We start from the raw sequence: 27,932 nt of genomic DNA, 5'->3' as shown, positions 1-27,932 counted from the left end.
AGTTGAACAGGCTTTTACTGCTTCTCAAAGAAAGGGTGGTAACAGTAATGCAGCCACTTCTTATGGTTCTGCTACGAGTGGCAAAAATTTTGTTCCTAATGCTTCTGCTGGCAGTACTTCGTCTGGAAATTCTGGTGATAAGGGAAAAAAAAAGATGCATTGCCATTATTGTAAAGCCAATGATCACTTGATCAAGTCGTGTCCTGAGTTGAAGGCCAAAGAGGCTAAGAAGAAAGAGGGTGGTTCCACTACAAATGCTGGTTCCACTACAAATGCCGCCATTGTTGAGTCTTCTGTGAAAGGAGACTGTAATGCTGATGTTGATGCAGAATGGGCTTTTAGCGCAGAGTGCACTTACAATCCTGCTGTCCATGATGCATGCTTGCCAGTTGCTGTAGATTCACATGTGTGGTATTTTGACAGTGGTGCTACAAAGCACATTACCTCACATCGTGAATTGTTTACCTCTCTCGAGTCTGTCCCTCATGGAAATTCAGTCACTTGTGCCAACAATGCCTCTTATCCAGTTTAGGGAGTTGGAAAGATTGTGCTCATTGCTGCTAATGGTAGTTCCTTCACACTTGTTGATGCACTTTATGTACCTGGGATCAAGAAGAATCTCTTGTCTGTATCCGCACTTGCTAGACTTGGACTTGTAGTCAAATTTGTGGATGACAGATGTACAGTTCATGATCTCAGTTTTGGTGATGAAATTGTTGCATCTGGCCTTTTGTGCCATGGGCTGTATAAGCTCACTTTGTATGACAAGTGTGGACAAACTTTTGCAAATGCTGTTGCAGATTCAAGGGCTATTTCAAATGCAAAACTTTGGCATGCACGTTTTGGTCATCTGAATTTTGCAAGTTTGCTACGTTTGTAGAAATCTGATATGGTTGCTTCTTTGCCACCTCTTGAAGCACCTGTCAAACATGTTTGTGAAGGCTGTATTTTGGGTAAGATGCAGCGTTCTAAGTTTCCAAAGGATGGTTCAGTTCGGGCCACATGCAGGTTGCAGCTTGTGCATAGTGATGTTTGTGGGCCCATGCAAACTCCGTCCTTGGGAAATTACCTGTACTTCGTGACTTTCATTGATGATTACTCCAGGCATGCATGGGTATTTCCGCTTAAAGCGAAGTCCGAAGTTTTTATGTGCTTCAAACAATTTCTGGCTATGGCTTAAAATGTCTCGAAATGTACTATGGGCACCCTCCGTTCCGATCGAGGGGGGGCGGGTATATGTCTCATGAATTTAATGCATTTCTGGCTATTCGTGGGATAAAACAGCAATGTACAGTGCCTTATACACCTCAGCAAAATGGTGTTGCTGAGAGGAAAAACAGGTCACTGACGGAAATGGCATGATGTATGGTCAAAAGTCAAGGTTTATCACATTCTTTTTGGCTTGAGGCAATCATGTGTGCCACTTATGTACTTAACAGGTGTCCTACGAATGCTTTGCAGTCTATTAATCCATATGAAGCATGGCATGATAGAAAGCCTTCTATTGAGCACATGCGTGTTTTTGGCTATTTAGCATATGCTTTGGTGCCACAAGTGCAGCACAGAAAATTGGATGATAAGGCTGTCAAATGTATTTTTGTTGGTTATAGTGCTGAAAGCAAAGGTTATAGGTTGTATCATCCGCAAACAAAACGTAGTCTGGTTTCACGGGATGTAGTGTTTGTGGAAGATTCTGTTCAGCCCTTGCTGTCATGTACCAGAGACAGTAATGTAAGCTCACAATACATTTATGACACTTTGTTGCCTCTTTTCAGTGGTGGAAATATGAATGTAAGTTCCAATGAGGCAAATGTACAGCCTATGGGGGTTTCTAAAAATGTTTTAGATCAGCCTATTATTGATGCAGATGTACATGATGTACTTGATGAGGAAAGGGCTGAAAATGAGCAGGCTAGAGGTATGCCAAAATGGTCGGTGCACACTTTGCGTGACAATAAATTGGATGCACCTTTCTCTAGTCGTACTCGTTCAGGCTCTCGCCATGCATCTTATGCATCAGATTGTTATGCTTTGGCTGTGTCTAGCTTACATGATGTTTAGGAGCCTCTGACTTTTGATGAAGCACAAAATTCAGAAAATTGGATGGCTGCCATGCAATCAGAATATGTTGCACTTATAGAAAATGACACATGGACTTTATGTGATTTGCCTCCTGGCAAAAAGGCCATTGGTACGAAGTGGGTTTACAAGTTGAAACGCAAGCCGGATGGTGAGATCGATCGCCATAAGGCTCGACTTGTTGCAAAGGGTTATGCACAACAAAAAGGCATAGATTATGAAGAGACTTTTGCTCCCACTTGTCGTATGACTACTGTGCGTTTTCTATGTGCATTGGCAACTCATTGTGGTTGGGATGTACATCAATCAGACATTGTTACTGCTTTCTTGAATAGTGACATATTTGAGGAAGTTTATGTAACGCAGCCTCGCGGTTTTGTCATAAAAGGACAAGAGGACAAAGTGTGCAAATGTAACAAGGCTTTGTATGGGTTGAAGCAATCTCCTCGTGCTTGGTATGAGAAAGCTGACACTCATTTGGTCAAACAAGGCTTTTGTAACAGTCCAATAGAAAGCACATTGTATGTAAAGCGTGAGGGTGATGTACTTCTCATTGTGGTTCTTTATGTTGATGATTTGCTGATCACTGGACCAAATGAGAGACATATTGATGAATTTAAGGCTGATTTGAATGCTACTTTCAAGATGAAAGATTTGGGGCTGTTGCATCATTATTTGGGTATACAGTTTAAGCAGTGTGATGGTGGTATTGCCTTGTGTCAGAAAAGTTACATAGAGACATTGCTATGCAAGTTTGGACTTGAGGATTGCAAACCTATTGCTACTCCCATGGAAACAAGTTTGAAGTTGAGTCTACATGATGCTGGTGATCCTGCTGATGTCACTCTTTACCAAACTGCTATTGGCTGCCTCATTTATGTATGCAGCACAAGGCCGGATATTCAATTTGCAGTCTCACAGGTCAACAGATTTATGCATAGCCCAGGGTCTAAGCATTGGCAGGCTGTCAAGAGGATTTTCTGCTACCTTAGTGGCACTTTACATATTGGCTTGTTTTATCCCAAGGGGGGATCATTGCCGCCAGACTTACATGCTTTTTTGGACTCAGATTGGGCTGGTTGTTTTGACATGCGAGTGTCCACAAGTGGTTTTTGTTTCATGCTTAGCAGTTCATGTATATCATGGTTGAGCAAGAAGCAACCTACTGTGGCCACTTCGAGTTGTGAGGCTGAGTACAGGGCAGTCTTCACAACTACGGTTGAGTGTGTATGGCTCAGACGCCTTATGGCTGATTTGGGTGTTGGACATGACACTGCCAAAACTATCTACACTGACAGTTAGAGCGCATCTGCAGTTGCGAGGAACCCAGTTTTTCATACTCGCACAAAGCACATTGAGGTGCATTACCACTATGTGAGGGAGAGGCTCTCAGCAGGAGAGATCAGCTTGGCTTATGTGCCAACACAGTTGAACCTTGCAGATCTTTTCACAAAGGCATTGTCTTGTGAGAAGCTTGAAGCTTTCCGCAAAGCTTTGGGCTTATTCCCCTTTGTGGACTGATCCTGTCCTCAGGGCATGGCACTTCCCTTTACTCATGTGCCAGCTCTCGTTCACCGCATCACTCCAGAGGGGATTTGTTACCATATACATGTGGTAGTCATGTGTGTGAACACATTAGGACCGCCGGGGCATTTTTTCCCTCTTTAGGAGGTTTTTTCCCCCGTGCATTGTATATACGCCCATCACTCTAGGGCTATCTATCTTTCCATTACACACTAAGTAACACACTCTCTATTGTGTGCCTTGAGCTTCCTTCGTCTTCTTCAAGCTGTGTGTGTTTCTCTGCAACCCTAATTCCAACAATGATGCACTTATAGAAAATGACACATGGACTTTATGTGATCTGCCTCCTAGCAAAAAGACCATTGGTACGAACTGGGTTTACAAGTTGAAACACAAGCCGAATGGTGAGATTGATCTCTATAAGGCTCGACTTGTTGCAAAGGGTTATGTACAACAAAAAGGCATAGATTATGAAGAGTCTTTCATAACAGTCCATTAGAAATCACATTGTATGTAAAGCGTGAGGGTATTGTAGTTCTCATTGTGGTTCTTTATGTGGATGATTTGTTGATCACTAGACCAAATGAGAGACATATTGCTGAATTTCAGACTGATTTGAAAGCTACTTTCAAGATGGAAGATTTGGGGCTGTTGCATCATTACCTTGGTATACAGTTTAAGCAATGTGATGGTGGTATTGCCTTGTGTCAAAAAAGTTACATAGCGACAATGCTATGTAAGTTTGGACTTGAGGATTGCAAACCTATTGCAACTCCCATGGAAACACGTTTGAAATTGAGTCCTCATGATGGTGGTGATCCTATAGATGTCACTCTTTACCAAAATGATGTTGAATGCCTCCTTTATGTATGCAACAGGAGGCCATATATTCTATTTGTATTCTCACAGGTCAGCAAATTTATGCATAGCCTAGGGTCAAAGGATTGGCAGGTTGTTAAGAGGATTTTTTGCTACTTGAGTGGCATGTTACATCTTGGCCTGTTTTATCCCAAGGGGGGATCATTGCTGCCACACGCACATGCCTTTTCGGACTCAGATTGGGCTGGTTGTTTTGACACACGAGTGTCCACAAGTGGTTTTTGTTTCATGCTTGGTAGTTCATGTATATTATGGTTCAGCACAAAGCAACCTATTTTTGCCACTTCTAGTTTGTGAGCTTGAGTAAAGGGCACTCTTCACAACTATTGTTGAGTGTGTATGGCTCAGATGCCTTATGGCTGATTTGGGTGTTGGATAGGATACTGCCAACACTATCTACACTGACAATCAGAGCCCATTGGTAGTTGCAAGGAACCCAATTTTTCATGCTTGGATGTTTGGCGGCTAAGTCAACAGTGGCCAAACGGACCAGTCAAAGATGCTATTTACTATTTTTAGTAAATGCTAACGAGACCAGATGATGCGGATGCGAAGTAAAGATAAAAATGAAGCAAATACAAGCAACATATGCAGAGAAGAGTTGGAATTGATCACTATCTATGGAGTTACGGTCACAATTGATGGTCACTTAAATTTTAGGATTTTCCGTGAAATGACCGCAAATGCGGGTTGTAATTATGTTTTGGGCTCATCAAGAGTTCTAAGTTGTAAACATTGAGCTATATTTAGATCCTAGGCAGTGCAGATAGTAGATTAAGTGAGTTTGGCCATTTGGGTGCCCGACCACTTCTAGAAAGCCTAGTGAGTATATAACTCAAAACACACAATGTGAAAGGGGATTCTTACTCACTTGAGATAAGCTTTGTGAAATAGGTGATGGCTATGGAGTTCTTGAGCTCTCTACGCGCGTACATGGACGATTCGGCTTCATGCCATAGCTAAACTCTAACCTCTTCTCTCTCATTTGCTCATGGTGTAATCAATGCCTTGATTAATCAAAGATTAATGGCTGATTTGTCGATTAATATCTCTCTTTTTTCATGTTTCCCTCTTGTTTAAGCATGCTACTAAGTGTGTGTAGGCTTGTGTAGAGTGTTGGTGCCCGGTGTGGTCATTCTATGCTATTCTATGCTCATTGTGTGCTTGATTAGAGTTGGATTAGTGATTGATTAGAGAGTAGTGCGTGATTAAGCTTGTGTGTGAGAGATTAGGCCGAATGGTAGAGTAAGTAGTGTGCTCACTCCTCGTAGCAACATCATACCTGCTCCATAGCTTTCTTTGTGTGTAGGTTTCACCTTCTAATCCTCCATTTGGCACGCACAAGCCACTTGTGTGTTTCCATGCCCTAGCCGGATCCTACTCCTCGGATTGACATTATGTTGATGTCCTCCCTATGCTAGGATGACATCCCAACATTGGCGCCGTTGCCGGGGATCGATTGCCTAAGCTAGAGGGCCATTGGTGTGATTAGGAGACACTAATTTCCCTAATTTTCCTTTAATTTTGTTACTTTTAGATTAGGTGTGTTGATTAATTGAGTGATTTTTAGTGTGATTAGTGCTTGGGTTAGCATTGATTATGCTTAGAACATCACAAAACAATTCACACACATCATTAGTTTCTTGATTTTGATCACTAATTTTGACCATCAAATTCACTAATTTTCCCTAACTTTGATGCTAATTTCCCGTTGATTGATAAGTGTTTTTTTGTGCTACACACAAGTAGAAAGTGAGCTGGGTGTATGGACAACATGCCTATGTGATCCACACACTCATGTCCTACTCCATTTGTGCGCAAATCGTAGCCGAAATCACCCATTAATCACTAATTTTTACTAATTTCATTCACTAATTTTTCACTAATTATTTGGGCATTTTGGAAAGTGCTGATTTGAATTGGTTATTTGATGCATGTCCATGATGATTATGTGTTTACATTCATGATAAATGATGCTACACATTGATTTTTGTGTTGGTTGTGTGTAAGTGATTTTACGGGATCCACACACACACACACACACACACACACACACACACACACACACACACACACACACACACACACACACACACACACACACACACACACACACACTAGTGTGTTGGGCACTAATCAAGTGCTTAATTGCTGAGTTTGTGGTTAAGTAAGGTGCCGATTTTGATGCTAATTTTCTGATTTTATGTGCAGGTTTGGTTCATGAACCATGTGCATTCATAAAATGCAAAACTAGGTGCGGTTTATGCCCGCTTGTGTGTAGCCGGAAGTGCCTAATTTGGGGCAATTTGGGGCTGTTTTGGTGTTCAATTTGCTTATGAGAAGCACGTGATTGCTTATGGTCGTCAATGAGTTATGGTTATGGTTTTTAATTCCGTTGTGACGCTGAAATGCTGTCGAAATTCGATCAAATTTAGTTATGTATGCTTATATGCATGATTTGATGCAAAAAGCGTGTTAATGATTGATTAATTTTGAGATTTGGATGATCGATTTGATGTTTGATTGATGCAAAGTGCTGTTTTGAGTGCGATTAATCATTGTGCAAGAGATGGTAAATTTTGTATTAATTTAAGCGCAGTTGCAAGACAATTTGTGTGCAAAACGGCTTAATTTGTGCTTAAAGAATGATATTTTGTGCGATTGTGATTAGCAAGTGATTAATTTCTACGCTTCAATTGCTTGATTGCGAACATTTAGGTCGGTGGACTGATCTGGAATTTTTGGCAATCTTTTGCTAATTTTTACTTGAAATTGCTAATTATACCCAAAAAATTAATAAATCGCCTAATTTGGGTAAATTGTGGAGTGTCGGGGCAATTTTTTTTGTTTTTTGAGTATTTTTGTTTTAAATTTCAATTTTCTTTTTTGCTTTTTTAGGTTTTTGTTTGATAATTTTGTTTTTCTTTTTAAATTTGTGTGTTTATTTGATTTTTATTTGTAATTATTTTGACGATTTGTAATTATAGGTATTTTTGTGTGATTTTTATTTTAATTTTGTGTTTTTATTTTTTTATTTTTTAATTGTGTGATTTTTTTGTGTTTGTATGGTGATTTTTGTATTTAATTTTAGTTTATTTTGTTAATTTTTGTACATATTTTACTATATTGGAGTGTGGTTTTCTCAATTTTTGTTTATATTTTTTGTTATTTGTGTGTTTTTTGGTATTTTGTGTATTTATTATATTTATTTGTGTTTTTTTATTATTTTTGTATGTTTTTATTATTTTGTGTGTTTTTTTGATACCACCTTCCCCACCGATCGTTGTGCCTCCCCGATCACTCTGCTTCCTTCCCCGCCGATCGTTGTCCCTTCCCCCTCATCCGCGCTGTTGGTTCCGTCGATCGCGCTGCACACTCTCACGCTGGCTCTAGCACGCATTTAAATATACAAACACACAAACACACAACACACACACACACACACTCACACTCACACTCTCTACTGCTACGCGCCGAAACACAAACGCCAAACACACACACTCTCTCTCTCTCGTTGGCGTCGCCTTCAAATGCGCACACACACACACCAAGGCCCGGGACTCGGGCCTCGATGGCTCAATCAACACACACACAAAGAACTTATAAGGCGGCTTCGTTTTCGGAGTGCAGTTTGACAGTGAGCATGAGAACAAAAGAATTTTGTTTAAAATATTTAAAAAAAAAAAAAGAGATAGATCTCGTTTCCACCTATCCTTAGAGCTATATGCCCAACTTCCCTCAAGCCATTGTGCCGCGCCTTGATGGCTATTCACAGTTGGTAGCACATGACACACCCAATTTTTAGCAGCCAAGTGCAGGCGAGTGGGTCCGGCTTTGCCAAATGCCGCCCTGTGGTGACTTACTTGTCCGCCTTGTTGTGAGATACCCACCGTCTCTAGGGTTGCATCATGACGCGCGCCCACGGAGTCCACACACACACACACACCCGTTCACCCTACTGGCGCGCGCTACTCAACAACACACCCACAGACGCTCGCACCCTCTGCCCAGCTACCCATGTGCCTCAACACTCAGAGAGGGACCTGCTCAGCCTTGTCGCCTTGACCTCGCCTGACCCACATGAGGCCACCTAAGCCCACGTCGCACGCCTTCCCCGCTGCTCCCCTCACACGCTGCCAAACTCAGTTTGTCACCTACTGTCGGCTCAGATTTGGTGAGGTTCACCACCTTATTCACACCCACTACATACGATAGCTAGACCTACAGCTACACCTAGTGATGACGTGGTAAGAACATCTGGGCAAAAGCAGCTGCAGTGACTGGTAGTGGCCATAAAGAAGCCAGAGATTGAGCACTGATAGGCAGAACTTACCATACACGTCATCAAAAGAGCAAACCTTGAAGCCAATTTCATCTTAAAAGTGCAAATAGTTGAAGGATTGATCGAATGATCACATAGGCAATTGAAGCTAAATAATTGAGTGTGCCAGGGAAAAGAATGACATTGTGGCCTTAAAGGCCTGAAAACAAAGATGACTGCAATTTGCACTCACAATTGGGTTTAGATTCTTTTAAAATTCTGAGAACTGGGCATTGTCCTAAACACACAATTAAACGAGAATTGACGAACAATTTAGCCACGACGCAAAATAGTGTAAATCAGTGCCGAACGCACACATCTTTAGTAGACTACACTATTTGCAAGTCGACATATCTGAATTTGGTTGAGCACCATAATTCATGGTAAAAATTGGACTTAAAACTGTATTAAGTTGCTGACATATACACTTCGGAAGTCGGATGACCTATGGTCACCTGCGTGGTGGTTTAATTTAAATTAAACGCCATAAAAGTGTGCGATCAACAGGCAAACTGAGATAGTTTTAGTTCAGGTCAAAAGTGCTTTGCTAATCCACAGTTTTGCAGATTAAGAGCACATTTCATCGCTCAATCAATTGAAATCAAGGTATCACCAAGGCTTGTAGTCGTTGCAGTATAGTGGTAAGTAACTTGCCAACTGGTGCTACAACTATACAGGTAAATTAGACCATCGCAGCTGACAGTCAGAGCAGAGACCACAGCTAAGCCTAGCAGAGAACTTTGAATTAGGAAAACCACTGGTCACCCATGGGAGAGGCTAGAAAAAGGATACAAGTACTCAGCAGGTCAGTGGGAGGGATAAAAGCAAAATGGAGCAGCAGATGCAACAGCCACGATCAATGGAAATATCGGCAAATCAAAGCAGTTATGATGCAGCTTCAAGCTCATTAATAACAATCAAATCAGTTGGCGTCAGGTTAGAGTTAATAGGTCATCTCAAGGACTTTCCATGCTACATGGATGATGCAAATAATCGCTATCTAAAGTCTAAGCAAAATGCTCTGAAAAGCCCAACCATACAAGTTGTGGAAGTAGAAGAAGCTACCAGCATGGCTAATTCGCAAAAGAACCTAATGGAAGATTGTTTAGGATCGGTGTACATGAAGCTCAAACCAGGTATTGAGTTGGACATAATGAAATTGCACAGGCAAGATCTTCCAGAGGTTAGCAGTTTTCGAGTCACTGTGCACTTGATAAAGTCAAATTACAAGGACAAAAATTGTAGCAGTCTCTATAAAGATATGGAGGGTAGATGGTACAAAGCAAAAACACCTCAACAAGCGACGAAAGAGCTAGATCAATGCTTCATAGCTCATGAAGATGGTTCAAAGCTGAGTTACAAATACATGTCGACAAGTGGTAATATTTACCACTTGATAATGAGCTTACCTTTAGCTTCCAATGCAGATACAGGGGTAGCTCAGAACAGAGAAATCACTCAAGAGACGGGGCCTACTATAATCAATCTGCCAAAAAATGAAGACACAGTTAGCAGTAGGAAGGAATTCCTTGAAGCCATGTGTAAACGACAGTTTCCTTCAAGCGCTTCAGAAGTCAACAAGCAACCTGAACCAATAGTCCTTCATTGGATCCACTGGAAAGATCCAATTTATGTAGATTCTGATGGACAAAGATGGGTTCAAGTCACGGGGGTAAGGACATTTAGCGAGTTAGTTCCTAGGACACTATGGGCGACACGCATCGGAGACAAGAGCTATGATATAGATGGAAGATGCTATGAATTAGATCTTATTGTAGATAAATTCTCGGAAAGAGCTGCAGCTTTCAGCTTGTCACCTTCAACTCCACAAGACCAAATTGAGCGACGGACACATGACAAAATCATGTCTAACCAGGTAAATATTGGTCACACTGCCACTATTGCACAAAGTCAATCACTAGAAGATACGGAAGTGCACTTTAAAAGCTCTAGGCTTCCACTGACACATGATCAGACTTTGAATTTGAATGAGCACGATTCAACTCCTTTCATTACACAGACGAGTGCCACAACACAACATTCACAGGTACAGAACACTACACATGCACCACAAAATGAACCAACACAAACACACGTACAATCAATGGAAGAATCAGCTATTGAGTTAGCACGACTTCACAAAGGCCTAGATCAATCATCTGAGCTAGATGACAAAGCTAGAATATCCACATCTGGCATAAGAAAGATACCTCTTACAGATAGGGATCACTCTCGGATGGGGGGTCCAGTCTCCACCTAACTTACTGCCATCAGAACAACCCTATCAACTGCAAACAACAAAGGAGAATCACAATACTCTCTTACAATTCAACGGACAACAGAAGCCACATACAGGCTCAAGTCGACAACATAGTCCTAAGACTATACAGAAGCCACAGATAAAGGATCACATGTTGATAACATACATAGAATTAAAGTTGGTCACTCAAGCAGGAGCTGAAATGACCATCTACCAGGATTATAATGGAAGCTATTACAAGCTTCTTGAAGATGCCACAGTCGAAAAAGATAAAGGAAAACAATCAAAGCCAACGTCAGTGTTGATTTTTAAGTATCTACATGTCATGCTGATGACATACTTGATCAAAGATACTATGGGAAACGAATACCAACATTATTATGGACAAATACCTCGACCATGTATAGAAAAAATAGGAATAGATGGCCATTGCTACGATGTGGCATTGATAATCTAATACCCAATTGCCCAGTAAAACTGCACTTAGATATGATGAAGCAGCAAAAACAAGACAGCATCAGACTACAAGCAGCTAAATCATTAAAGCAGACGTCTCCAAATAGAAAGTCGCCAGAAAGAAAGCATATCTTGTCAAAAGATACAAGAGACAAACTTATGACTAAAATATTGGAGGTCAATGGCGTCAATGATATTTCAATTGAAAATCAAGCTGCCAAAAAAGATCAGCTACAACAGATGGTCTCAAATAGCTTGGAATTTTTCAAGCCTGAAGTCGAAAGATCCGAGAAGGATGTAGCGGACGATTCAATGTCAGAGGAAGTGGATGAAGAAATCATATGTGATCAAGAACCAGAGCAGGTAGGGGCAGTCAAGGACTTGCCATTGAAGAATGCAACAAGCAAGAATGTGGAATCAAAGATTCTACATAATAATGCTAATAGCACAGATAGTTCATCGCTAAGGGATGTACCTCACAATTCAACAAAGCCAGAGATCAAGTCTCAAAGCCAAGAAACAGACATCTCGATGTGTTCAAAGGCAGACTTGAATCAAAAGGCAGAGGCGGTCATAAAGTCAGATCCTAATATTGTCTCGCCAATGGAAGATGCCAAAGAACCAAAGGTGACACAAATCACAATTAACTTGAACCATCAGAAGCAAATGGTGCATCAAGCACATGAAGCCTATCAAAAGACCTACAAACAGATCAATAAAGAGCAATGTGAACCAAAGGCCACGGTAAGCATTGCATCTGGAGAAAAGAGTCAACATACTTCTGTCCAGCTGGTAGAGGAAATTAAAGACTCAAACAGATTGTCAAAAATAGAGGCACAAAGGACTGTTCAAGTCAGTTTAGATACAGAAATCACCAAAGCATGTCATCCACAAGCAAAGGTACAAACTTCTCAAGTCATTATAGCTAGTTGTTTATCAGCAGAAGACAAGGGAAAAGCAAAAGTCCAAGACAGCTTATCCTCTTCCTCTACAGAACATAAGTCCAACAAGGAGGTCACAAATGCAACTAAACAATCAACGCAAACAGTAGTGGATTCAACACCCCAGGGAAAGATAGACCAACAACCTAGACAAAAGTATAAAAAGGTCCTTCAGCCAAAATACCCAACCCAGATTAAACAAAGACACAAGCATCACATCAAAACCTATGTTGTGGCCAATGACATCAATGTCAAAGATCCAGTTTGGGTAAATGGTCCTAGTCCAAACAATTCAGGTAAACAAATGGGATGGATTGCCTCCCAGTACAGCTTAGAAGAGCAAGGCTACTACAATGGTCATCGAAATGTTTGGTTACCTAAACCAAAGATATCATGCTATACAGTAGCAAGTGGCTTCAAACCAAAACAACAAACATGTAAATCAAGATCAAATTCAACTCAAAATAGGAGATCGAACAACAGGGCTAGAAACAGGTTAAAAAACGATTCTCAATCTAAAAGGCCTACATATCTTCAAGGGAATTTACCAACCGTGATTCCGAAAGATGTCAAGGAACAGATACATTTGAATACAAAAGTACAGACATAAATATTTGTGCCATCAAATATACTTCAAGCGCAAGGATATTACATAGGACAAAAACAAATCTGGCTACCCAAGGCACCAAGACCAGATTTTACACAACTTGAAGATAATTACATCTACAAACAACGGCAAATCAAGGATAAAAGTCCAAAAAGTCAATATGTCATCTGCAATAATAAGCCAACAACAAGTAGCAGATACATATGGATGCCGAAGCAGACAAACGAGCAGAAGAAGATTGAGGTCATCTCCAACTTCCAACAAAATGAAGTTAGCCAATCTTCTCAGATAATGGATCAAAGGTTTAAACAAGCAATTTTGACAACCAAGGTCACCCAGGTATGGCAAAAAAAACCTACTTTGCCAATATGGTCCTTTAATAACCCTCTTTTTGAGGATCTGAGCTCTAAATGTCTAGATATATACTTTGCTGAGAGATCAAGACAATAGTCAAGTCGAGAAAATGTCAAGAGTCATGAGCCGATAAATGAGCAAAGCGTTAGACCTAAGCTTCAAGTCCTAATATTTTTCTGTGGTCTATGAGTCTAGCTAATTACGCTATAGCTCAAGCTGGAAGAGTTGAGCGTAATTATATCAAGTCGCTCATGCTAGATAGGTGAGCATAGTCAATGTATTATTTTAATCATGGTGGAGAGGCGAAGTGCTCAAAACAAAACACACACGCACGTGTGCACATTAGGAGAGTGGCAACCATTGCGTCAAACGCCCTTCTCAAGAGTAGTGGAAGCTTGTAAAGTGACTTTAATTTTACTTATCAAATCGCTCATGCTGGATAGGTGAGCATAGTCAGTGTATTATTTTAATCATGGTGGAGAGGCGAAGTGCTCAAAACAAAACACACACGCACTTGTGCACATTAGGAGAGTGGCAACCATTGCGTCAAATGCCCTTCTCAAGAGTAGTGGAAGCTTGTAAAGTGAATTTAATGTTACTTTTTTTTGCTACATTAACTTTGAGGAGCACCCATCATTACTCTTCTCTCGCACAACATAATCTTACCCATGCATAAATTTGTGCAAGCATATCGAATGTCCCATAATTGGACATTTGCATTAGGCACTCTTTATTGTTCCACCCATGCACTCACCTTGCAGGTACATGTGGCAACAAAACAACTCTAGACTCAAGGGAGATCATCAACCTTTTCAGGGGACAGAAGGCTTACACAATTCACTTTCACATTATTTATATAAGCCTAATCAATTCAGTCCCTAAACACCGATCACTGTATAATCACATAATAAGAACACATACCTTTGGGCACTTTTTCCCATGAGGTTTTTCCCCATTGGTAATCTAGGGTTTCCAGACCCTAATGTAATATACATAGCCATTTATTTTACTTTTTCCCATAATAACTCAAGCCAATTGCTTCCACTTGAACCCACATGCCTATTCTCATATTACACCAACAAGTCAACCAAATAGCTTACAGCTCTTCAAAACAACATTCATCACCAATTTCAAATCTCTCCAGTGCCAGCCAACCAGGCAACGCACGGGGACGTGCACTGAAATCGGATGAGGGGAGTGTTTGGCGGCTAAGTCAACAGTGGCCAAACGGACCAGTCAAAGATTCTATTTACTATTTTTAATAAATGCTAACGAGGCCAGATGATGCGGATGCAAAGTAAGGATGAAGATGAAGCAAATACAAGCAACAGATGCAGAGAAGAGTTGGAATTGATGACTATCTATGGAGTTACGGTCACTTAAGTTTTAGGATTTTCCGTGAAATGACCACAAATGCGGGTTGTAATTATGTTTTGGGCTCATCAAGAGTTCCAAGTGTAAACATTGAGCTATATTTAGATCCTAGGCAGTGCAGATAGTAGATTAAGTGAGTTTGGCCATTTGGGTGCCCGACCACTTCTAAAAAGCCTAGTGAGTATATAACTCAAAACACACAATGTGAAAGGGGATTCTTACTCACTTGAGATAAGCTTTGTGAAGAAGGTGATGGCTATGGAGTTCTTGAGCTCTCTACGCACGTACATGGACGATTCGGCTTCGTGCCATAGCTAAACTCTAACCTCTTCTCTCTCATTTGCTCATGGTGTAATCAATGCCTTGATTAATCAAATATTAGTGGCTGATTTGTCGATTAATATCTCTCTTTTTCATGTTTCCCTCTTGTTTAAGAATGCTACTAAGTGTGTGTAGGCTTGTGTAGAGTGTTGGTGCCCGGTGTGGTCATTCTATGCTATTCTATGCTCATTGTGTGCTTGATTAGAGTTGGATTGGTGATTGATTAAAGAGTAGTGCATGATTAAGCTTGTGTGTGAACGATTAGGCCGAATGGTAGAGTAAGTAGTGTGATCACTCCTTGTAGCAACATCACACCCGCTCCGTAGATTTCTTTGTGTGTATGTTTCACCTTCTAATCCTCCATTTGACACGCACAAGCCACTTGTGTGTTTCCATGCCCTAGCCGGATCGTGCTCCTCGGATTGACATTATGTTGATGTCCTCCCTATGCGAGGATGACGTCCTAACATCGCACAAAGCTTATTAAGTTGCATTATCACTATGTGAGGGAAAGGCTCTCAGAAGGAGAGATCAGCTTGGCTTATGTGCTAACAAAGGACAACCTTGCAGATCTTTTCACAAAGGCATTGTCTCATGAGAAGTTCGAAGCTTTTTGCAAAGCTTTGGGATTGCTCGCCTTTGTGGAATGATCATGTCCTTAGGGCATGTCACTTCCTTTTACTCCTGTGCCATCTCTTGTTCACCGTATCACTCCAGGGGGCATTTGTTACCATATACATGCGGTAGTGATGTGTGTGAACACAGTTAGGACTGCCCGGGCATTTTTTCCCTCACTAGGAGGTTTTCTCCCCCGTGCATTGTATATACGCCCATCATTCTAGGGCTATCTATCTTTCCATTGCACACGAAGTAAAACACCCTCTATTGTGTGCCTTGAGCTTCCTTTGTCTTTTGCAAGCTGTGTGTGTTTTCCCGCAACCCTAATTCCACTAGCATATGAACTTTGGCAACATGTCTACCTATTTATACAACAAGCATATGCCAACTTATATGGAGACCTCATTGTGATAATTTACTTAATAACTTCCTTTAGCAAGCAAGCAATGCATATGGGACACGATATATATATATATATATATATAAAGAGAGAGAGAGAGAGAGAGAGAGAGAGAGAGAGAGAGAGAGAGAGAGAGAGAGAGAGAGAGAGAGAGTTAGAATCATTATTAAAGGGTTAAAATTCTCTCACTCTTGCAAGACATGTCATTGTGAGAAGGAAGACATGGGCCATTAAGCAGCAAAGGTTAAATGAAGGCTACTTTCCAAATAAAGCCTCCTTGAATGCACATGCCAGAAGATATGTGCAGCAAGGGCTAGCCATGAAAGCTTCATTTTAAAGCAATGAGAGGGAACCTCTATAGCTACAATCACAATTGCATGGCTGAAGTTTAAGAGAATGACGAGAAATCAAAAGTAGTAGACATTCCTTTTGTGACCTCACTAAAGCAAGTGCTAAAAGAAAATGACAGGTACCCAGGAAGTATAAAAAATGTTGATGATTGGAACAATGTGTTATTTCAAAAGAAACATATATTTTGTGGACATGTTGGTTAAGAGGTATGAGCAGTGTAGTGTACATGACAAAGCACAACAAAGTATTGAGTGTCTTCATTTGTGATTGAAGACGTATAAAGCTAGATAAGTTAGTGACTGGAAAATGGTCTCAAGAAAGTAGTGTTAATGCTATTGTTGTCGCTTTCTTCTTTCAACGATAAGTCTTGCAATGCCCTAGTTATAAGACACGCTAAACATGTATGGAAAATAGGATGGGAAGTGTTTCATAATAAACAGTTCAAGGGGATCCTTAAAAAATAAAATAAAATGCGCATGCACTGTGACAATATCAGGTGCGATGGGCGATTTGTAAATCAAAGAAAGTCCTCTATGAGATATTGAAGAAGTGGGTTTTGAGCTCATAGTTTGGATAGAGTATGTTTTGGTGGGTGTTTTGGATATGCGTGCCAAGTTTGGTGTGGACAATTATCATTTGAACTAAAGGAGGTGTTGTCTATCAAGTCTACATAAAGTTTAAGGTAATGAACCACTCCCATGCATTATAGATCTTTAAAAACATTGACCTTCCAACATTGGAGGAGGAGAATATCATGACACTTCAAGGAGAAAACACATATGGAGTGAAAGGGTATGTTTCCCATAGTTTATAAAAGTTGGGCAGGACAATGGAGAGGACATTGCTTTGAAGTTTTCCATTGAGAAGGCAATGGAGAAGGTGAAGGGAATTATTCGACTAGAATCCCTTGACAAGGCTTTCCATGACATTTTTGAAGAAGACAGCGGTGTTGACTACTATATTCTTCAATACACAAAGCTAAATTTTATGCTTTATGAGTTGACTTTGGGTCTCCATGGTAATACCTATGAAACTCATAGAATGGTGTTTGCGTTAGGATATAGGACGTAGCTAAGAATATATTAGAGTAGTTTACTTAATGGAGAGAGAAAATTTCCACACACAAGAGATTATAGAGTAGAGAGAGAGAGCAGACATGATATATGTGGTTCACCCAATATGGGATACATCCATGGGAAAGCAGCCACTCAATGGCTTTAGTACTTCAAACTAGAAGTAGGTTACAAAGGGATTATACTCTTAATGGAGCTCTCGCTTTGCTTCCCTCTCACCACCTCACATACACCTTATTTCATCAACTTCACAATGTCTTTTGTGCGTAGAAGAGGCCTCCTTTTATAGGCCAAAAGGGTTGCCTTCTCTCATGAGAGGTAGCCATGTGTAGCCGCCCTTGTGTAGAAAAATCCAAGTTGGACTCTCTCATGCAAGTCTGATTAAAAATCGGCCATCGACCATTGAATTTGGCCACCAGCCACCAGACATCGACTTCCAACCACCGACCACGGATGGTTGACTACTGGCTAATCGATCGACCATTTTTTGACCACTTTCTGGCCGTCGTTCGACCATAATATTCCGAAAAAAGGGCCCTATTTTGATGAACCCAGTCTTGATCAAAGCTCAAGACTGGGCGTGAATATTTTATTTTTTGGCGAGTGTTTTTTCTTATGCACGATGGCTTCTCCTCATAATGGGGGCCTTAAAAATGTGCATTTTTAAGACTAAAAGTTAAAGGGTAAATCATGCTCCATACTTAACAGTTTGGATATAATTTTTAGCAGGTGCGACTTCTTGGATATTATATTCTCATTTATGTGTAATATGAGTGGCTAAAAATGGCCATACACTACTCCCAGTTAGTCCTTCCTCCATGTTCATGAGAACATCATGGAGGCTATGTAGCTGATGACAATGGTGCTAGTTTTGGCAATGATAGTCGTAAATGATGCAACCTAGTGATGGATACCACATATAATTTCATGTCTTTAGTTCCACATGAATGATCCTCTTTGTCTATTTGACTTCTTGGATACTTGATGAAGAAATCTACTATGCACCTCTTTGAAATCTGTACACTGTCTCTTGAATTAGCAATCCATTTTCATCTTTATCTTGTAATGCTTGTAATTTTGTTATTATAACATCACTCACTATGGAGAAAACTTTCCACTACAAATCGGGGATACAATTCTTGACACTTGTTGTTAGCTAGTTTATGAATATTGTTTATGCAATCCTTTTGGATACACAAATCATTACCCTTTTGGTAGGTCAACCACCTACGCTTTGGTCGTTGGTCACCCAAAACATTACCTTGAATTTAGCTTCAAAAAATTATTTCCTAGGGCTATCACAAGATCATGATAGTTTTGTTTTGATGTTGTCTCTTGTGTCAATATTGGTTGTTGGAAGGTTTCCTTGCATATGGTACTTTGCAATTTTCCCTCTATCCACTTCATTACCTTCACTCGTATGCCATCCATATGGTTTAACATCCATGCTTTAGTAAGTGTTAGTTGTTGTTAGTTTAACATCCATAAGAGTTACACACTTCTCCCCCCTCCCCCCCCCCCCCTTAAATATGATACCCCCTTCCTTATTTTTAAGCTTGAGATATAAGTTATTAAGGGCCTACCCCTAACTTATACGCTTATTTAATTTGTAAAAAAATGCCCCTCTCGTGCACTTACGAGGTGCAATAAGTTTTCCATGGTGAATCCCTCGAGTGTCTATCGTATGTAAAATATATGCTTTTTGGTTTAGTATTCTATGCCATTAAAAAGGATCTAAATTAAATGCCAAAAAGCTCACAAAAAATGTTTTGATCGCAAAAGCTCGCTAAAAAAACACACTCCATTGAAGAGGTGGTCTCCTAGAAGTGATGATGATGTTTTGGCCCCTTGCTCCAAAGGCGGTTGCTTGATATACATGCTTAAGTTGTCCCTAAGGGTCCTCCATGTAGTAGTGAGGACATTCCTCAAGCATATCAACTCCATAGGTAACATTAAAGTCTATGTCATCCTCATAGTTCAAATAAGCACTAGATGGATCACAACCTACTTGGTTTCTAGGAATAACTCTTGGATGTGGAGATTGTGGTCCTAGCACTAGAGGTGGTAACGGTGTGGTCTGGACAACATTTTGGATTCTAGGGGCTATATGCGGTGATGGTTGCTCAGGCAAGCATTAAGGTAGGAACTTGAGGCAATTGTCTAGGCCAAATATGGTCTATTTGCCATCATATGTTTAAGCACTTAGCAATCCTTAGCTTGATGGCCATACCTACCATATGCATTTCAATTCCCATTAAACTTTGCTCTGAAGTTTGGGCATTTACTAGTGCTGTGTGGACCCAAAAAATTGAGCACAATTGTTGCTCCCTCCTCAGATACATATGATCGTTGTGTGGAGTATGATTATCTTGAAGGATTTCTTGAATAGCCTTGGTAAGATCTACCAAAGTCATCTCAGATATCTTTTGTTCTTTAACAATAGGCTTTATTGTAATTGGCTCATGCTTAGATGCTTTTGAGCTAGCAAACTTTGGCTTAGAAAACATCCTTTCTCTTGCAATTATTAAATTGTATTGTAATTGAATCGCATTGGCAGTGACTGCTTCCCAAGTAGTGATACCTCTAATGACTAGGCCATTGTAGTTATCTTCAAGTTATAGACCTCTAATTAATCTATAGAGAAACTCGTTATTGTTGCAATCCTCATTTGGGGTACAACAAGAATTTGGGTGCTTTAATTGACTAATAAAATCTATCATTGACTCCCATTTGGCTTTTTAGAGTTGAGAAGATACGCCCCAAGCACACCCTCTGGTATGTACTCTTTCAAGAACAATCTCCTAAACTAGGGTAATGTGTGTGCTCTTCAATCCTTAAGGTCCTATACCAATCTCCAACTTTAACACTAAGTGTCAAACTTAAGGCCTTATACTTACGTAGCTCATTGTACTCTTTTTGGGAATCACATACATGTGTGAATACCTCAATATTCTTTCTAACATCTCCATCACCATTGAATTTTTGGGTGAGCTTGGCTACTTGTACTATCTTGCTTCTAGGCTCTCTCTTAGGCAAGCCACACATATTCTACGTAATAGATCGAGCAATAGTTTGAGCAAATGCTTCCAAATCAGCTAAAGGAAAGTAGGTACAATAGGGTAGGTGCTCTCAGAACCACATGTGGAATGCGGGTTGGCATTGACCTTGGCATACACATGGTCCTTAGGTCCCATTATTGGTATGCTGTGGTGCCAAGTGGTGGTCCAAAGTTCACACGTGTAGCCCTAGGCATAACAGATGTGTGATATGACATGTTATTGTTAATTGGCATGACTCCACTTGAATAAGAGCTCACATAATGTGATCGTGGAGAATAATCCATTGGAACAATTGGTGGTGTAGGAGCCACATGAGCATGAGTGGAAGTGGAAACATATGAATGATGCACACTTATAGGTACTGTTGCAGACCCTACGATATTAGGGGACGTAATTTTTTGGCAAGCGCTTTTTTGGAATTTGGCAAGCAAATTTAAGAAAAGATTCTCTCTCTCTCTCTCTCTCTCTCTCTCTCTCAGGTGTGTATGTGCTTTGTTGGTGATTGTATGTGTGTTAAAAAAAACAAAAAATGGTACAACCTTTCTATCACCCAACTGTGGTATATTGGTTATGCCATTTCCATCTTGAATAACTTGCCTTGAGTTCAACCCTCCTTGTCAGATAGATCTTCAAGGTCTCTTGGGATAGTTTACTATGACGTTTGATCAATCTTTCTTTTCTTCTTCTTCATTTTCTTCTTCTTCTCTCTCTCTCTCTCTCTCTCTCTCTCTCTCTCTCTCTCTCTCTCTCTCTCTCTCTCTCTCTCTCTCACACACACACACACACACACACACACACACACACATAGTGTTACGTACCTATAAGATTCTTTAGCATATTTGACATCCTAGATTCTACTAAACACACTTCCTAGTTTCACTATATAGGGTATCCACCATGGGGTAATGCCCTTATAAATCGTGAATGGTACTAAAAACTTACAAAAGTGGTATACTACCTTTTGTAAACTTAGCCGTGAAGGCACTATGGTGGTTTTTGCCTTAGCAAACCACGTCACAGGCGGCCTCGCAGTCTCGGATCCCCAGGAGGGGCTCGCTCCACTCATTACTCTCTGCACGCTACATAGTGATGGCGGCCTTCCTCCTTCTTCTATTTAAAAGGTGAGGGCGCACTCTGCCCCTCACTTAGCTTTGTGTGAGTTTTTTCTCGCATAAATTGTAAAGGATTGTGTATCTATTCTCTATTGCACCAAAATATGGAGCTTGCAACACAAACAACACAGGTTGGCTACTTTGCTTGTTATCATGAGTTCCGTTGCAAACTTATTTTTTAGGGAAATGTAACTGTTATGGTGTTTCTCTATCAGTTAGATGGTATGGCACATTGTGTGGTTTGACTCAGCATAGTAGAACTTGTTAAAAGATGGTTGGTTGATAGGTACATGACATATGGTTGAATGGTTTTTTTGGCAAAGCTTTGACCCCACTACTGGGTTTTGATTTTTAGTAAGCTCTACGTAATACAGCTCTATGGTTTTGATTAAAGGTGATCTTTAAAATTTGAGGTATGGCATAATAGTTGTTGCCACTTAACTCAATAAAACTATGATTCTTGGTAGCTCTACGTTAACTATTCACTGGTTTTTTTCAAAAAAATTGGGCTTGCTGCCACTTGGCTTGGCAATGCAGTACTCTATCGATGATGACCTAACAAACTGATGGTGCATACTATTCATCAAAAGGCTTTGGGATTGATTTTTGACTTGGTACTGTCACTTAAGCATGGTATATTGATCACTGTCGCATAATGCCTGGTAAGGCCCATGGTTTGGGTTGGCTAAGTGAATATTGGGGTTTTTGCCCAACTGTGCACGCACTGCTGTTGGATGTTTTTTATAATTGCTGGGCTTTGGGGGGGAGCATGCCCCGGTTGCATAGCGATGCTGAACTTGTTCATTACTAGTTGTTTGGATGAGATAGTGCAATACATTATTTGCATTCACATGGGCGGGTGTAGTTTTTAAAAAAAAAACCTATATAAGCATCTAGTCCTTTTTTGGTTTTTACATTCGAAACTTGCTGGATACCACAAGGATTCTTTGCCACTTGGTTTGCTAAGAGATTGTGACATAAAAACTTGGGAAGGATTGGATTCCATATAAACATAAGCTGTATCTATTCTAAATAAACAAAAACAACTTTGAACTATTAATGGATTTTATTTTGGCTTCATATGATGGAGCCTCATTAATCTGGCAAAAAAAACTCAAAAAGTTGTTTGATGGGGGAATAAGAAACTTGGACTAGAAGGGGTTATGGCCTTCTAATCAAAACAATATTATATTTATACTAAAAATTAACTTTGGGATAATAAAATATTGTTTAAATGGAACACATAAATACTTTGGACTAAGCTTGTACGTTTTAAAAGAAGTTGTGAGATGGACATGGATAACTACTGGTATAGTCCATTGATACATGTAAAACACATCCAAGGCTTACATATCTGTTGTCTTGTTTGGATGGATGCAAGTAAGGACTCTATCTTATCTTGGAAAGTTTTTTTGGCTTTTAGCAGTTGTCCAATACAGGATTACACATACATCTATTGCAAGGGAAGTACTTCTGATATATGTATACTGGAATGAGGCTTCATTCATACAAGCATTGTACAAAGATAATTCTAAGACTGAGTTGTTTTTGTACTTATCATTTCCCTTACTCTAGAGCCAGCTATCTTTTGAATGTAAAAGTTCAATTATGTCTTATTAATTATGATAAAATAGCTAAACACACATGTTGTTGTTTACACGTAGTTAAAAATAAACTCCTACTGGTATATAGGAGTGGCTTGTTGCCACTTCCTAGGTGGATATAAGCTGGTGACTAGTCTCAATGACTAGTATTGACCTGAGAAAGATCTTATGATTAATGGTTTGAATTCACAAGGTAACTTTCTAATGTGGAAAATTAGTGGGTGGATACTTCATGTATGGTACCTAATACTTTAGAAGGAGTTAAATGGGATAGTGGGACTGAGTTGACTGGCCTGATTCGGTATGTATTAACTTTGTCTTCCTCTGCATGCTAACGCATTGGCACATTCCAGGTGGCATCTACTCTATATTGCTCTGTGTGTGTGAGTGTGTGTGTGTGTGTGTGTGTGTGTGTGTGTGTGTGTGTGTGTGTGTGTGTGTGTGTGCATGTGTGCATGTGTGTGTGTGTGTGTGTGTAGAAGGCGGCGCTGAAAGCTCTTCTCCCTCATGAAGTTTGGATCCACCATACTGCTGTGGAGTGGATTTGGCCATTGGCATCCTCCCCTATAAAAGTTGAGCTTCCTTTACTCACTTAGAATTGGTACCTATGTGCTTCTATGGTGTGTGTGTGTGTGTACTAGTGAAGGGATGCATGTACCTTTGGATTGTGAGGGTTTGCCTGCAAGGGCGTGTATTGCTAGTGTGTTTGGCTCTATCGCAAAAGGCAAAGATAAGCAAGCTATTGTGGATCTGGATGCTCCACTCAATCTCAGGTGACTTAAGATACTGATATGGAACTACTGTCAGAGCGTCAGGAATGTGTTGTGACTTTTGATATGGTAATAGAACTCATGCATGTCCCGGCTGTACTAGTGTCGAAGTATGAATGTTATGTTGCTATGTCATAACTAGCTTGCTTATGGTTGGCAACTTCCACTGCCCCTTTGGTATCTGCAGCATTAGTTTTTTACTCTCCTTTCAAGCTTAGGGATTTCTTTCAGTAGATGTCTACTGACATGTCATAGACATGCATACTAGTTGTGAAACACATTGAAAGGATGAATTCTGTCTTCAATGTAGGTTAATAGGTTTCCTTGAGACCTTTTATGGCTAAGAAAGTAATGCTAGAAGTTTTTTAAAGCATCAATGAGGAGGAGCCCTCTTACAGAATACTTGGTGGATGGCCCTATGTTATATGGTGGGTATTGGCTTACTATTGAGAGGTTTTAGAATATGCTAGCAGTCCTGGTCTATTCCACTAAGGAGCTTCCACGGTTAATTTTTTGATGAGGTGCCTATGGTGTTTGTTATTCTTACTTATGGGTTTGAGATTGCTATTCTTGCTTAGATACGCTAATGAAAGGAAGCTATGCATGCTGCTTGTTTTCTATAAAATTGTGTGACCACAGAACTATGGCAAAGCTCTTGCATAGAAATAAGCCTGAAGTTTTTTATGACGGTCAAAATATCGACTACCTTGCTGTTTGGAACTTTATGTTAACTTAAACATGAACTTCTATCTAAGGAATGGGTTTGAACCTAGCACTTATAATTAGTCCTACCTTATGGCTGCTCATATGTTTGAATATGGTTGTGAGTAGTTGGTTATATTTAAAGGAAAGTAACTATCTATTGGATATGGTTCTTTGTGTGATACTAACAATTGTAACCTTATTTGGGTTTTGGGTAGTGCCGTTGCTTACTTGTTAGGCCTTACAGGGTCGGTGTCATTGGTTTACTATGTTCTTTTGGAGCTCAATGACTTCTTTAGATAGAGGCCTCCTAACCTATCATTTGAAATAAACACTTTAGGTTTGAAATCTTTTCAAGAAAGGTTAGTAAGTCATCTTGGGCACTTCATGGTTTAAAAAAGAGAGATTAGATGCATTGATAACATCAACAGGGAAAAGCCCTCTGACACAAGCTGGGTTTGGTAATTTCGGACTTGGTCTAGTCATTGAGTCAACTACCATGGTTTATTTTCTAATAAATCTACATTTGGGGCTTGTTGCATCATTTTTATGTTATTTAATGGGCCTTGGATGCACACTCCCTTGGACTCTGGGAACAACTGGGGGATTCTGGAATATCTCACCTCCATGTGTTTGTGATTAAGTGGAATTGAACATTCATACCTACTACTTTTTATGTGGTTTTTTTGCCTCCATCTAGGGGAGGTGTAGTGCATACTTACTAACATTCCTCTGTGTTACAAGAGATTCCAAAGTATAGATTCACTGCATGTATGAGTACTATTACTGACCTAGAAAAAATAGTGGCAATTAATGCCAAACTCTGCAAAGTTAAGAAACAGGTGTATGTGGCCTACTTTCGGGCTAAAAGGCCTCATAAAACTCCTCTCCGACCTTATCTCACGAGAGCTTGCAAAGCTAAAGGGGCTCCACATGTTTTCCGTGCAACCCCTTGTAAAAGAAACCAGCTCTGAATATATGTTATTGTTCACTTTACCTTTTCTTACTATTATTCTTTGAAAAAATTCTAGTTGGGTGACATTTATAACATGTGGGATACCCATGCATCACCTACATACGGTGCTAATGCTAACTCTATGTTGTGTTGTTTCCATGGGTGCAAGTGAGGGTTACCGTCTCAACTCTGCTTTTCAAAGCTCCTTGGCTTGAAGATGGCGGGCTTATATATCTTCAGCTTCACTGAGAGGCTCTTGATTCTCTCTTACTTGTGTATAAAGACTGTTTTGTACTGTGAATGGGATTTATACCACCTTTTCATTGACATAGTTTCTAGTCTCTTTTGTAATTTGTAAGGATTATTTGGTGTATATGTTATATTGTTATTGGAACACACACGCACCTGAACACCAAGAGTAGTATTGATACTACTCAAAGACCTAGTTACTATATTTTATCCCTCAATTTCTATCCTAGATATTTTTACCTAGGATTGATCCTTGTGGGATGGGGCTCTCTCGGGATAGTTTCCTATGACGTTTGATCAATCTTCCTCTTCTTCTTCTTCATTTGCTTCTCTCTCTCTCTCTCTCTCTCTCTCTCTCTCTCTCTCTCTCTCTCTCTCTCCCCGTTCGTCTTGCCTCTCTCATGTATACTCATAGAAACACATAAATGCACCTGAAATATTACATACATAATCTTCTCAAATGTCATGATATATGCTAGGCAGCGAGCTTAACCACCAACGTGATAAGTGTCTCTCTATTACGTCACACTTATGTGCACTCGTACACATACACACAAAGGAAAATATGCCCAAATCAGAGCACGCACACTCTTTTCAAACATCATGATATACAACACCGTGCAACAAGATTAGCCATCAACCGGACAATGATACATGCAAAAAAATCGTTAACAATAAGCCAATTTCAATGGTTAGCAGTCCATTATAATCCAATTTGACTTTGAACAAAATTTAAAGACTATAACCACATAGACTAATATTAAAAGGACCGAAAGACAAATCTTCAAACAACAACTACAATAAGATAGATATGGACCAAAACAAAACATTACAATATGCTCATATGGTGTCAATGGCTTATTTCTCTAACATTAGCGAGGAAAGGTGAAATCTAGTTGTCCTTATTGCTAGTGTCATTGTTGACAGTGTTTGCTTTGTTGTTGTCATTGTTGACTCCATTGGCTTGTCCTTGCACAACAATGTATGTCATCCACACTTCTACCCAAGCTTCCACTTGTCGTTCGAAGGATGCACACTCCTATGGGTGCGAAAACCCTGTTCCCTCCAAATCATGATTGCATTGTTGGCAAAAGCAGCAACTTGCTCAATATCCCCTTCGGTTGGATGTGCATTGAAATCGAGGCCATGCATGGAATTAAATATGGACATTATGGAATCATTGACTTCATAAAAAGCCTTCGTGTAGTTGCGTGCACTCTGTGCTGTGCATAAATCATTCATAGCATACACATTGTTGAGAATGTAATTAGCATGCATATTGTTGATGGGGTTAAAAGGGGGGGGGGGGGGGGGGGGGGGGGGGGGGGGGGGGGGTTGTTGAACACACCAAGGGCCATGCCCGCATTGTGTGGGTGGCCCATGCTGATCATGTTGTCCGTGCTTTCAGATAAATATATGAATGAGAGAAAACTAAAGGATTAGCTTTTGAAAATAGAAACTTAGAGAAACTTGAGAATGAATGAATGAATGAATGAATGAAACTAGTGTTCTTTTAGCTATTTATACAGAACCCTGAGTGACTTTACTTCAAAGATCATTTGCACCATGTCCTCCATAATATTTTCAGATAAAATAAAGTGAAATTTATTTTCTCACCAGAAGATTAACCACCTTCGATTGACTTTCCTTTAAAAATTAAAACATAGTTACAAAAATCAAAACATTCTGGCAAGCACGTAGCACATGATGCTCATAAAAAAATAAAACATTGTATGAACAACCACCAAGTTGTGGTGTGCCATTACATAGAGAATAAGTTTATACGGAGTAATCAATACAAATTAGGATTTGGTTGTCGATGGCCACAATTCCTATGGCGGTTGTGCTACTTGGGCGTGTGCAGGTGGGGGCCTGTTAACCCTCACGGCTCATGGACACCCTATCACCTACGACGGATGTTGT

The 27,932-nt window shown here is 40.1% G+C and overlaps 1 pseudogene; it reads left to right on the top strand.

Annotated features, from left to right (window-relative positions):
- Positions 1 to 11,759: 11,759 nt before the first annotated feature.
- LOC147460643 (uncharacterized) lies at positions 11,760 to 12,166 on the top strand (annotated as a pseudogene).
- The last annotated feature ends 15,766 nt before the right edge of the window (positions 12,167 to 27,932 follow it).

Source organism: Adiantum capillus-veneris, chromosome 3 (assembly GCF_014529385.1).
Source record: "Adiantum capillus-veneris isolate H3 chromosome 3, ASM1452938v2, whole genome shotgun sequence".
Taxonomy (NCBI): Eukaryota; Viridiplantae; Streptophyta; class Polypodiopsida; order Polypodiales; family Pteridaceae; genus Adiantum; species Adiantum capillus-veneris.
This window is presented reverse-complemented; position numbering and strand designations above follow the sequence as displayed.